At 41.8% G+C, this 14,318-nt stretch overlaps 1 long non-coding RNA gene across 1 annotated transcript in view; it reads right to left on the bottom strand.

The window, feature by feature from the left end:
- Positions 1 to 1,477: 1,477 nt before the first annotated feature.
- The window catches only part of LOC134293578 (uncharacterized), a 45,504-nt gene continuing 32,663 nt past the window's right edge, over positions 1,478 to 14,318 (bottom strand). Inside the window, exon 2 of the long non-coding RNA XR_010000531.1 lies at positions 1,478 to 14,318. This exon is cut by the window's right edge and continues 7,585 nt beyond it. This is a non-coding gene — a long non-coding RNA (uncharacterized LOC134293578).

The following is a 14,318-nucleotide window of genomic DNA, read 5'->3' as shown; positions in this document are numbered from 1 at the left end:
CATACAGGCCCAATAACAGGATCCCCACTCATAACAGGAAAAGCAACAGAAATACTTGAAAAGACTTTCTCGAACACAGCCTTTCTCAACCTGGGGGTCGGGTTGCGAGGGCGGTTCAGAGGGGATGCCAAAGACCAGTATTTTCTGTTGGTCCTGGGGATTCTATGTGGGAAGATTGGCCCAATTCTATCATTGGTGGGGTTCAAGGGTCTCTTTGATTGTAGGTGAACTATACATCCCAGTAACTACAACTCCCAAATGTCAAAGTTTATTTTCCCCAAATTCCACCAGTGTTCACATTTGAGCATATTGGGTATTTGTGCCAAGTCTGGTCCCAATCCATCATTGTTTGGGTCCACAGTGCTGTCTGGATATAGGTGAATTACAACTCCCAAACTCAAGTTCAATGCTCACCAAACTCTTCCAGTGTTTTCTGTTGGTCATGTGAGTTCAATGTGCCAAGTTTGGTTCAATTCCATTGTTGGTGGAGTTCCTAATGTTCTTTGATTGTAAGTGAACTATAAATCCCAGCAACTACAACTCCCAAATGTCAAAGTCTATTTTCCCCAAACTCCACCAGTGTTCAAATATGGGCATATTGAGTATTTGTGCCAAGTCTGGTCCAGATCCATCATTGAGTCCATAGTGCTGTCTGGATATAGGTGGACTACAACTCCTAAACTCAAGGTCAATGCTCACCAAACTCTTCCAGTGTTTTCTGTTGGTCATGTGAGTTCAATGTGCCAAGTTTGGTTCAATTCCATTGTTGGTGGAGTTCCTAATGTTCTTTGATTGTAAGTGAACTATAAATCCCAGCAACTACAACTCCCAAATGTCAAAGTCTATTTTCCCCAAACTCCACCAGTGTTCAAATATGGGCATATTGAGTATTTGTGCCAAGTCTGGTCCAGATCCATCATTGAGTCCATAGTGCTGTCTGGATATAGGTGGACTACAACTCCTAAACTCAAGGTCAATGCTCACCAAACTCTTCCAGTGTTTTCTGTTGGTCATGGGAGTTCTGTTTGCCAAGTTTGGTTCAATTCCATTGTTGATGGAGTTCCTAATGTTCTTTGATTGTAAGTGAACTATAAATCCCAGCAACTACAACTCCCAAATGTCGACACTACTTTCCCCAAACTCTACCAGTGTCCAAATTTGGGCATATTGAATATTTGTGCCAAGTCTGGTCCTGATCCATCATTGTTTGAGTCCACAGTGCTGTCTGGATGTAGGTGAACTACAAGTCCCAAACTCAAGGTCAATGCTCACCAAACTCTTCCAGTATTTTCTATTGGTCATTGCAGTTCTGTGTGCCAAGTTTGGTTCAATTCCATTGTTGATGGAGTTCCTAATGTTCTTTGATTGTAAGTGAACTATATATCCCAGCAACTACAATTCCCAAATGACAAAATCACCCCCTTCAACTGGAATGTTTTTTCTCATCTTTAGGACCAAAAAAGAAAGGACGACGGGAAGCAAGGAAGTTGAAATTTATTGACATGATCTAACAGAAACATTTCCAGAAATGATGTTGCTGTCTTAGAGTAATTTGCTAGCTAACACTGATCTTTTCAAGGCAGAAAGGAGGGATATTAAACCGTGGTTGATGTAGTTTGGCTGGAAATGTTTTGACAGGTGTCAGCATCCCTTTTTTTCGGAGGGAGGTCGCTTATCTCAAACTGGGAGATTATCTTGCGTAAAAAGAATTAACAATACTCCTTACATTCGCAATGCTCATTTTGGTGCTTGGGACTGAGAATAAAAGTAATAGAAAGGAACTCTCTCTTGCATTCAACAATGTTAAGCTAACTGCTTATTAACAAATAGGACATCCATTTGTGTGTGCGTAGGCTTTGTTGTTGTTGTGTAAAGGGAGTTTTGTTACTAGTTTTATTTTTCATTCTTTGGATCATACATTGTGTATTTATGTTTACCATTTGTATTATTTTAAATAGTTGTATGGTTCTGTTTATTATGTGTATTGTATTGTATTGCATTGTTTTTATCATGTTGGAAACTGCCCTGAGTCCCCTGAGGAGATAGGACAGTATATAAATTATTATTATTATTATTATTATTATTATTATTATTATTATTATTATTATTATTATTATTAATGACACAGCAAACAAGATAGATATGCTGGATTTCGTATCACAAAATCACAAGTCGAACACTTCCCAAGTGTCTAGGACTGTGTGATGTATTTTCGGATGATGCGTGCAGATCCCAGTAGGGTGGCCTTTTGCAGTTGACAGATCGTAATTTTATCAATGTCTATTGTTTCCAAATGCCAGCTGAGATCTTTTTGCACGGCATATTATTATTATTATTATTATTATTATTATTATTATTATTATTATTATTATTATTATTTTATTATGACACAGCAAACAAGAGTGCCCGAACATGGCTCCTTGAATCTTTGGATTTGATTCCATCTCTGCAAAGAAGCAGCATATTCCCACTAACCATTCCAAGCTTTAGCGGAACATTTTGGAAAGGAACTATGAGACTGTGCCATAGAAATATCAGCTTGTTTAGGGCAATTTTGAGCAACCTCACATGCTTTAGATGTCCAGAGCTATATAGCATGTTGTAAAGAAGTGTGTTTTTATTTTGATTTATAGATGTCATGTTTAATTTTGTTTTAAAAGTCAGGTTTAACTATGTTTAAAAGTGGAGGAGGGTGATGCTTTGCGTGGGGGATGGTAACCAGCTCAGCATTCTGAGGCAGGTTGCCATAGTAACGAGGGCGGAGCCAACCGCCATTTGAAGGAAAAGGAGGGAATGTTTTAAAAAACAGTTTAGTCTGTGATTCTAGTCACAGGGAAGACACTGGTTCCAGGTTAGGGAAACCAAGGGAACTCAGATCTCTAGTGGTGTTAAATTAAGCCAGTTAGGTGACTTGTTTAGGTTTATTTGTATAGTCTGAGTAGGAAGGGAAAGCAATCCCAGTTAGATCCAAAGTGATCAGTTAATAACTTTGCAACCATTATCTAAGTGCCTTTAAAGAAGTTACTGTAACCACTAAACTCTGTGCCTGAAATAAACTTGTTTTTGGTTCTTCAATATCCAAGTCTCTGTCACCTATATTCAAAACTAAGTAACGCTACCATCCAATGTGAATAAGAATAAGAAAGAATAAGAGAATAAAGAAAAAAATCCTCTCTGCCTGACATCTCCACACATGTCAACCCTACAACTTCCGTCACTTCACCAAGCCAGTGGCCTTGCTGTTGGGAAGTGACTGGGCCGATCGTTCAGCACATCCAAAGGGCAACCAGATTGGAGAAGGCTGCTTTCAGAACGTGGTGTAACAACCACCAGCAAAGCTTTGGGCTTGCATTAAATCTCCCTCTAGCTTCCCTGCACCAGTTTGCAGTATGGCAGGCGAAATCTATCTCCTCCTCCTTCAAGGCATCTTTGGGATTCAGCTTTGATTGTTCTGACAGGGGATGTCGTTCCTCCAACATGACAGCTCAATGAGCCTCCTGGGATTTAGAAAGACAGTTTAGCTCCAACTTTCTCCCCACTTTTTCCCTTGTGGTAGCCATGGCTTAGAGCAGTGGTTCTCAGCCTTCCGAATGCTGTGACCCCACAACATGAGGAACTTACTGTATATACTTGAATATGAGCCTAGTTTTTCAGCCCTTTTTTTAAGACTGAAAAAGCCCCCCTCGGCATATACTCGGGTGAGGGTCCTGGTTGGTTTATATTTGGGTCAGCTTATACTCGAGAATATATGGTACACTAGCTGTGCCCTGCCACGTGTTGCTGTGGTGAAGTCTGGTGGTATGGGAAATAAAGTATTGAGGAATTGGTGGTAGTTAAGGTAAAGGGTCATGTTTATGTTGGATAAGTGATTTGGGTTCCTAAGACCATCAGAACTAAGTGTTTTTGATGGTTTTTGGCGACCCTTCTTAAACCCAACTTGTGACCCCCCCCCCCCCCCCAGCTTGCATTGGCTCATGAGGATGTTTTTATATTAGTTGCCGAAATCAAAAGTTTACTTTTGCTAAAACGATTCATTCCTGATTTTCGAGTTTGACTTTGGTGGATTGGATTACACCAGCCAACATACAGTTAGTTAGCCTTATCTCTGGGTGCGACCAGATGCTGATTCAAAAAAATTGTACCAATTTTCCCCTATCAGCTCTAGTTTTTGAGATACAAAACATCATTAATTATGGATTTGATTAGATTAGACTTTAAAGGAGCTATCCAGTGTGCTGAACATTAACCAATAAAAAAGTTTTAGCACCTCGGATAGTTCCTTCGTTGTTTCGGCTAAAACCAGAGGCACATTTATTGTGCCACTGACATCGGAATGGGAAGTGCAGCAATGGATTAAAGATTGTGGTTTGCATATGACAGTGATGGCCAACCTATAACACACATGTCAGCACTGACACGCCTAGCCATTTTTGCTGACACGCTGTCGCGTGCAGATTTATTGGATGACTATGTCTTTTGTGGCCAAATTTGGTGTGATTTGGTCCAGCGGTTTTGTTGTTTACTCCATGGGAATTATGCACATTACACACACACACACACACACACACACACACACATATATAATCATTCTATTATTATTCTATTATTATTGTATTTATTTATTTATTTATTTATTTACAGTATTTATATTCCGCCCTTCTCATCCTGAAGGGGACTCAGGGCGGATTACAATGAACACATATATGGCAAACATTCAATGCCAACAGACAAACAACATACATTAGACAGACTCAGAGGCATTTTTAACATTTTTCCAGCTTCACGATTCCGGCCACAGGGGGAGCTGTTGCTTCACCATCCAGTAGTGGCTGTATTTCCTCATTCCTTTTGTCGTGTTTTGCTGGCAGTTTTATAGTGTTGTAAATTAGCCTCCCGCATAAAGCGTCCCTAAATTTCCCTAATTGACAGATGCAACTGTCTTTCGGGGCTGCATAGGTCAACAGCAAGCCGGGGCTATTAATGGTCGGAGGCTTAACCCGACCCGGGCTTCGAACTCATGACCTCTCGGTCAGTAGTGATTTATAGTAGCTGGTTACTAGCCAGCTGCGCCACTATTATATTATTATTATATTATTCATTATTCATGACTACATTGAAACTACAATAAAGAGAAATCAGCATGGAAACTGCAAGAGGTACCATAGATTGTTGAACATGGAAATAATGGTAGTAAATAGTTTTTGATTTATTAAATACAGTTATATATTACAGTTATAAATTTTTGTTATTTAAACTATATATATTGTGAAATTATGGTCTTTCTCTCGAAGTGACACACCACCCAAGTCATGCTAGGTTTTTTGGTGAATTTTGACACACCAAGTGCAAAAGGTTGCCCATCATTGGCATATGACTACTTATATGTATGTGTGTGTTGTGTCAACCTGGAATTTTTAAACATTTTCAACTTCTAACTGTATAATTTGCAAGTCTTCTTTCCCATTGCATATCAGAGATGCTCAGTAGACAATGAGTGCATTGTATTCCATCACACGGACAAGCCTTTACACACCGTCTCGTCTTAATGTTTTCTTGAAACTATTCATTGTATGGGGCATTTGCCTAGAAAAGTCAAGTGCAATGGGCATCAGCTAATTAAATCCATCCTTCTCGATAGAGAGAGCAAAACAACAGAGGCGGCATTAAAGAAACACAGCGGTAGACTGCAGTTGTTTCTCCAACCTGGTGAGTCTATAGCAAACATCATCCAATGGCACCGGTGGACTTTTCAAGCAGGGTTTGATGTCCGACTTAGAGGGCAGAAGCCATTCAGTCGATATCACGAAGATATCTTCATTATTTAGCTTTATTTTTATCACACAATTGGAAAGGGCCTCCTCACATTTTTAGATGGGATCCACACTGACAAAACAGTATCACTCAAAGAAAAAAAAAACAGGGGGTCTATCTTTTTGTCTTCATTGGCATGTTTTTTTTTTTCAACAAAAGGAAAATTCTTACATAATCTACTTGGAAGTCTTTTTAAGGCAAACTTCAGAAACTTTCTAAAACTTTGTAAAAGTGAGCTCTGTATCAGGTGATATGGCTCTTCTTCAGTGATAGATGAAAAAAGGATAGATCTTTCTGATAAGTGGGTTGCTGTGAGTCTTCCAGGCTGTACAGTCATGTTCCAGAAGCATTCTCTCCTGATGTTTCACCCACATCTATGGCAGGCATCCTCAGAGGTTGTAGGGTCTGTTGGAAACTAGGCAATTGGGGTTTATATATCCGTGGAATAATGTCATGGGTGACTGTTGGAGGCAAATGTGAATGTTGCAATTGGCCAGCTTGATTAGCACTGAAAGGCCTTGCAGTTTCAAAGCCTGGCTCCTTCCTGCCTGGGGGAATTCGTTGTTTGGAGGTGTTAGCTGGCCCTGATTGTTCCTGCCTGGAATTCCCCTGTTTTCTGAGTGTTGTTCTTCATTTGCTGCGTAGTCTGTCAGCCATAGCAGAGCACTTGATGAACTAACCTGGACACAGTATATTATTTGAGAACACAGAAATGCTGGACCACTCTCACAACCACCACCATGTCAGACCACCACCATATCAGGGCTGTATGTTCCAGAAGCATTCTCTCCTGACATTTTGCTCACATCTACGGCAGGCATCCTCAGAAGCTGTGCAGTGTTGGAAACTAGGCTGTTTCCTGCCTGGGGGAATCCTTTGTTAGGATGTGTTAACTGGCCCTGATTGTTTCTTGTCTGTAATTCCCCTGTTTTCAGAATGTTGTTCTTTATTTACTGTCCTGATTTTAGGGTTCTTTTTAAATACTGGTAGCCAGATTTTGTTCATTTTCATGCTTTCCTCCTTTCTGTTAAAATTGTCCAGATGCTTGTGAATTTCAATGGCTTCTCTGTGTAGTCTGACGTGGTAGTTGTTAGGGTGGTCAAGCATTTTTGTGTTCTCAAATAATATACTGTGTCCAGGTTGGCTCTGCTATGGCTGACTTCTCTGGTTGAGTTAGTCTGCAATGCCTTTCTCCATTTGCAGGAGGATCTGCCTTGATCTTCATGTTTTTTCAAGTTCGTTTCCAAACCACATACTTTTTATTTTTTTTAACCAGGAACCAAAGCAACAACCGTTAGCTTCTGCCGCAGTTCCAAGCTCTCCAAAATTATTGCAACTTTTAATACACTGCGTTTGGAAGGCAGATTTCCCCTGGTTAAATGCTTTGGAATTCATGTCCTTTTTAATTGCCTGGAATTCATGACATTACAGTGGGAAAGCCATAAACATATACAATCATAAAAACGCATTTAGACACCCCAAGCAAAATCAATGGCACATTATTTTTCTTTATTATTCCTCGCGGGTCCCCGATGAGTCTCCCTGCTTGGATATTTATTTAGATCAAAGCACGGCAAGAACATGAATGCGACACTTGGGATGAGGCAAATGCTGGGGAGAAAACGCATCGCCTGGCCCTCCATTTTTGCAATAAAACATAATCGCGTTTCGCCGTAAACCCCGTAACACGAAGGACAAAGTTGAAGGTCAAGTGCAGTTGGAAGGAAGGATGGGACAAGGAGGAGCCACTCAAGGTTTGCACCAGATGGTATCTTTGCAACAGCCAACAATGGGAGGAGAGGAGGAACTGAAATGAGTAAGAGCCTATTTTTTATGATGTGAGGTCTCTAAAAGATCTACTTCCAAAGACATTCCTGGCTGTTCAAGATGAAAAATTAATCACGGGACCTTCCTGCATCTCCGTCCCTGATATATTTTTTTCCTTGTTCCTCTCTTTTATTTTTTTGCTGCTGACTAACAAAGGAAGACCCTCGTGAAGATGGAACAGCCCTGGCAGGAGAGAGTTCTCGTGCTGAGCCTGGCTCACAGCTTCGCTCCGGAACAGTAACTGACATGGGAAAATGCCCACTTTTATCTAAAGATGGCAAAGCAGAGAGGCAGCGCAGCCAGGCCGAGTCCACCGAAACAGCGAGGAGCAGATCCACAACAAAAGGAGATGTCAATCTAAATAAGTCGGGAGAGGAGCCGGGGCCGACGGATGGGCCTGTGGGCTGTTTGTTGGCCTGAAGGCAGCACTCCTGATGGGCCTTGTCTGGAAGGGGATTATCGACTCATGAATGTGATATGTCACATGGACAAAAAAGTAGTTGAAGATGGGGAGGGAGGATGGGATATGTCATTAACCCTTCTGCTCCATGTATTCTGGAATGTGATTGCAATGAAAGGTGTGGCTAGTCTCCTTTGGATGCAATTTGCACTGCCTGATAAAGACTACAGAGCCCTCCGTGGTGCAGCAGGTTAAACTGCTGAGGTGCTGAGCTTGCTGACCAAAAGGTTGGCAGTTCAAATCCAGGGAGTGGAATGAGTTCCCACTATATTGCAATAATTTGTAATAATAATAATAATAATAATAATAATAATTACAAATTATTGCAATTAAGGCCAAGATCGAAAAATCAGCTGATGACCCAAAATGCAGACTGTGCAAGGAAACCGACGAAACCATTGATCATATCCTCAGCTGCTGTAAGAAAATCGCATAGACAGACTACAAACAGAGGCACAACTATGTAGCCCAAATGATTCATTGGAACTTATGCCTCAAGTACCACCTCCCAGGAGCAAAGAACTGGTGGGATCACAAACCTGCAAAAGTATTGGAAAATGAGCACACAAAGACACTGTGGGACTTCCGAATCCAGACTGACAAAGTTCTGGAACACAACACACCAGACATCACAGTTGTGGAAAAGAAAAAGGTTTGGATCATTGGTGTTGCCATCCCAGGTGACAGTCGCATTGACGAAAAACAACAGGAAAAACTCAGCATTGGAAAGGTTTTGTCTCTTGCCTGGGGGCATCCTTTGTTCAGTCATTAGCTGTCCTCTGCCCTCAGAGTGTTGGTTCCCATCTACTGTTTTGATTTTAGAGTTTTTTAATGACTGAACAAAGGATGCCCCCAGGCAAGAGACAAAACCTTTCCAATGCTAATTAGGGTGATTAACTGAAACATTAATGCTGGCTTCCCAGTGACAAAGGACTCTTGCCACACCCTGGACTCTACACAGATATATATTCTTTCCTTTCCTTACTTAGTTTATCCATACCTCACAACCTCTGAGGATGCCTGCCATAGATGTGGGCGAAACGTCAGGAGAGAATACTTCTGGAACACGGCTACACAGCCCGAAAGACATACAACAACCCTGTGATTCCGGCCATGAAAGCCCTCGACAACACAATGAGAACACAAATAGTGGATACCTTGAGTAACGTATTCATTGCAATATATAGCACTACTAAACATAAGAGATTCCATAGGGACGGGGCTATGATCTACCACTGTTTCTAGCCAAATACAACACCATAATTCCCTTCGTTTGTAGCTTGTATAAGAAGTGCCACTAAAAGTTGTTTATATAGAAGACTAGCTGTGCCCGGCCACGCGTTGCTGTGGCAAAGTGGTGGTGGTATTGGTTAAAAATTGTTGTGTAATTTTTATTTGATGTTATTTGTATTTTTTAAAATTAATTTTATTGTAAGTTATCTTTTTATTTATTATATTTTATTATTTTCCTTTATTATTTTTAGTTATTTTCTGTTATTATATTATTTTATTGTATTAATTTTTAGTGTTTTAAATTCTTTTTATTGGGTTGCTAGGAGACTAAGTTGGAGGAGCTTAGCCTTCTAACTGGCAGCAATTGGATAAAAGCAATTATTCCTCTCCCTCTAATTAGGACTTTATTTTTCTTTTCTTTTTGTTGTATCAACCTAGAGCCGTGGATGATGGGTTGTGTTGTCAAATTTAGAGGTTGGGGGGCCTGTAGTTTTGTTGTTTTGTCGGTCGCCGTGATGCCATCACTCTTTTATATATATAGATAGCTGTAGAATGGCAGGAGCTCCGGTGGTGCAGTGTATTAAACCGCTGAGCTGCTGAACTTGCTGACCAAAACACTGACAGTTTGAATCTGGGGAATGGATTGAGCTCCTGCTATTAGCTTCAGCTTTTGCCAACCTAGCAGTTCAAAAACATGCAAATATGAGTAGATCAATAGGTACCGCTTCTGCGGGAAGGTAACAGCACTCCATACAGTCATGCTGGCCACATGATCTAGGACAGGGGTCCCCAAACTAAGGCCCGGGGGCCGGATGCGGCCCATCGAAGCCATTTATCCGGCCCCCACAGCACAAGGGCAGAAGGGGGTTGGGCTAAATGACCCAAGGGGTCTCTTCTTCTCTTACAACCATTATTATTATTATTATTATTATTATTATTATTATTATTATTATTATTATTATTATTATTAATATTGAGGCTGGGTGGCCATCTGTCAGGGATACTTTGCTTGTGCTTTTGGTGCACAGAGGCAGAAGGGGATTGGACTCAATGGCCCAAGGGGTCTCTTCCAACCTTATTATTATTATTATTGACACAACGACATTGTATGACACAGCAAACAAGATAGATATGCTGGATTTCGTTTCACAAAATCACAAGTCGAACACTTCCCAAGTGGCTAGGACTGTGTGATGTATTTTCGGATGATGCGTGCAGATCCCAGTAAGGTGGCCTTTTGCAGTTGGCAGATCGTAATTTTGTCAATGTCTATTCTCTCCAAATGCCGGCTGAGATCTTTTGGCACGGCACCCAGTGTGCCCCTCACCACTGGGACCACCTGCACTGGTTTCTGCCAGAGTCTTTGAAGTTCAATCTTGAGGTCCTGATAGCGGCTGAGTTTTTCCTGTTGTTTTTCTTCAATGCGACTGTCACCTGGGATGGCAACATCAATGATCCAAACCTTTTTCTTTTCCACAACTGTGATGTCTGGTGTGTTGTGTTCCAGAACTTTGTCAGTCTGGATTCGGAAGTCCCACAGTATCTTTGCGTGTTCATTTTCCACAACCTTTGCAGGTTTGTGATCCCACCAGTTCTTAACTGCAGGGAGGTGATACTTGAGGCATAGGTTCCAATGAATCATTTGGGCCACATAGTTGTGCCTCTGTTTGTAGTCTGTCTGTGCAATTTTCTTACAGCAGCTGAGGATATGATCAATGGTTTCATCGGTTTCCTTGCACAGTCTGCATTTTGGGTCATCAGCTGATTTTTCGATCTTGGCCTTGATTGCATTTGTTCTGATGGCTTGCTCCTTATTATTATTATTATTATTATTGTTATATTATTATTATTAACATTGAGGCTGGGCGGCCATCTGTCAGGGGTGCTTTGCTTGTGCTTTCGGTGCACAAAGGCAGAAGGGGGTTGGACTCAATGACCCAAAGGGTCTCTTCCAACCCTCTTTTTTATTATTATTGTTGTTGTTATTATTAATACTATTATTAATACTATTATTAATTATTGCTCGGTGGCCAACTATAGTCTGGCCCTCCTACGGTCCGAAGGATCGTGAACTGGCCCCCTGTTTAAAAAGTTTGGGGACCCCTGATCTAGGAGGTCACGGCTTTAGGAAGGTGGAGAACCACTGCCATAGGAGCTTCAGGACATAAGAATGGAAACAAAGTTCTTGGATTCAGCAGTCCCACACCTCCTGAAAGTTCTTGAGAGAAGAAATCCATCTCTTCAGAAGTGTTCACTCATTTGGGAGGCTTACTGAGTGTTCTGCCGAAACCATATGCACTGAAAACAAGGTGCATATTTTCAAATGTTAATGGCTAATATGAGCACGTTTGTGTTTGGAGTGTATGTGTGTGTACCGGGTCGCTTTATCCAATTAGATACAGTGCACTGGATTGCTATGTGCCTACAAAGCATTTCCAATTTATGGTGATCCTTAGGTGAACATTTCATGGGTTTGGTTTTTTTTTTAGGTTTTTTTCGTATCAGGAGCAACTTGAGAAAGGTTTGGTGGGCACTGACCTTGAGTTTTGGACTTTTAGTTCCCCTACAACCAGAGAGCACTATGGAGTCAAACAGCGATGGATCTGGAACAAACTTGGCAGCAATACTCAATATGCCCAAATATGAACTCTGATGGAGTTTGGGGGAAAATAGACTTTGACATTTGGGAGTTGTAGTTGCTGGGATTTATAGTTCACCTACAATCAAAGAGTCCCTGAACCCTACCAATGATAGGATTGGGCCAAACTTCCCACACAGAACCCCAATGACCAATAGAAAAAAACTGGTCTTTGGTGAGTCCTCTAAACCCCTCTCGCACCCGACCCCAAGGTTGAGAAACGCTGTCCTACGCTCAAGTGAAACTCAGTTGAAGTCTATTGATGGGACTCAGTCAGAAGCTGAGAACCTGTTGGAACAGTGTAGCTCCCTCTGATCTTTCCGTGGTGCTGAAAGGCCTATTACAGACTTTTCCTTGGTCTCTGTTTTGAAGGTGGTGGCTCAGATCCATGCCTCGCCTGCCTTTCTTTGCCTCCTTCACATCATCCTTTCCAGGACATGGCACCCTGAAGACTAAATATGTAAATCCTTGACTCTTTCATCTTTGCTGCGGGAGAAAACGAATATCCCTCCATAGGATTCTCGCTGTATTTGGCTGCGCCGAAGTGCTAATCAGGACCTGTTCTATGCACAAAAAAGCCATGTGGATTTTTTTTTCGTGGGCAAAAGACAGTTATTTCCCTTCGGCAGAATAATTTCCGAACACTTCGGAATATCCAATACTAGGAGAAATGGCAATGCTTTCTGATGGGGTTGCCCAACTGTCAGGATTTCTTGGCTGAGGTATGAATAATTGCAGAGATTCTTTCCAACTCTACTGCAGACCTGACAGAAGAAGCTACAGGAGATGACAATGAAACTTCTCATCTAGCAAAGATATGCTCAACATCCATTGGGACGATGTATTGAGTTGCTTTTGCATCCACCACAACAGCTAACGCTCTGAATCCCCTGTTCTTTGAGAAGGTAGAAATACTGTAATAAATAAATAGCGTAATTTGCATACATGCCAAACATCCTTGATGTTGCAATTGATGGGCGGGGCTGTGGTGCAGCTGGTTAGTAGCCAGCTGCAAGAAATCACTACTGATTGAGAGGTCATGGGATCAAAACCCAGGTCGGATTGAGCTCCCGACCGTTAATAGTCCTAGCTCTCTGCCCACCTAAGTAACTCAAAAAACAGTTGCATCTGTTGAGTAGAAAATTCTAGGTACCGCTTTATGTGGGGAGGCTAATTTAACTACATAAAATTGCCAGCAGCGTGCAGAAGAATGAGGAAGTACTACCATCAAGGACTCGGTGTCACAAGTGGATGATGACATGGCAGGCTAATTTAACTCCATAAAACTGCCAGCAGTGTGCAGAAGAATGAGGAAGTACTACCATCAAGGACTCGGTGTCACAAGTGGATGATGACACGGCAGGCTAATTTAACTCCATAAAACTGCCAGCAGCGTGCAGAAGAATGAGGAAGTACTACCATCAAGGACTCGGTGTCACAAGTGGATGATGACATGGCAGGCTAATTTAACTCCACAAAACTGCCAGCAGTGTGCAGAAGAATGAGGAAGTACTACCATCAAGGACTCGGTGTCACAAGTGGAAGATGACATGGCAGGCTAATTTAACTCCATAAAACTGCCAGCAGCGTGCAGAAGAATGAGGAAGTACTACCATCAAGGACTCGGTGTCACAAGTGGATGATGACATGGCAGGCTAATTTAACTCCATAAAACTGCCAGCAGTGTGCAGAAGAATGAGGAAGTACTACCATCAAGGACTCGGTGTCACAAGTGGATGATGACACGGCAGGCTAATTTAACTCCATAAAACTGCCAGCAGCGTGCAGAAGAATGAGGAAGTACTACCATCAAGGACTCGGTGTCACAAGTGGAAGATGACATGGCAGGCTAATTTAACTCCATAAAACTGCCAGCAGCGTGCAGAAGAATGAGGAAGTACTACCATCAAGGACTCGGTGTCACAAGTAGAAGATGACATGGCAGGCTAATTTAACTCCATAAAACTGCCAGCAGAATGCAGAAGAATGAGGAAGTACTACCATCAAGGACTCGGTGTCACAAGTGGAAGATGACATGGCAGGCTAATTTAACTCCATAAAACTGCCAGCAGCGTGCAGAAGAATGAGGAAGTACTACCATCAAGGACTCGGTGTCACAAGTAGAAGATGACATGGCAGGCTAATTTAACTCCATAAAACTGCCAGCAGCGTGCAGAAGAATGAGGAAGTACTACCATCAAGGACTCGGTGTCACAAGTGGATGACATGGCAGCTCCCCCTGTGGCCGGAATTGAGAATACCCTCATGAAGCCAGAAGCTGGAAAATGATAAATTGCCTCTGTGTCTGTCTATATGTCGTTTGTCTAATAATGGCACTGAATGCTTGCC

Source organism: Anolis carolinensis, unplaced genomic scaffold, assembly GCF_035594765.1.
Source record: "Anolis carolinensis isolate JA03-04 unplaced genomic scaffold, rAnoCar3.1.pri scaffold_9, whole genome shotgun sequence".
Taxonomy (NCBI): domain Eukaryota; kingdom Metazoa; phylum Chordata; class Lepidosauria; order Squamata; family Dactyloidae; genus Anolis; species Anolis carolinensis.
This window is presented reverse-complemented; position numbering and strand designations above follow the sequence as displayed.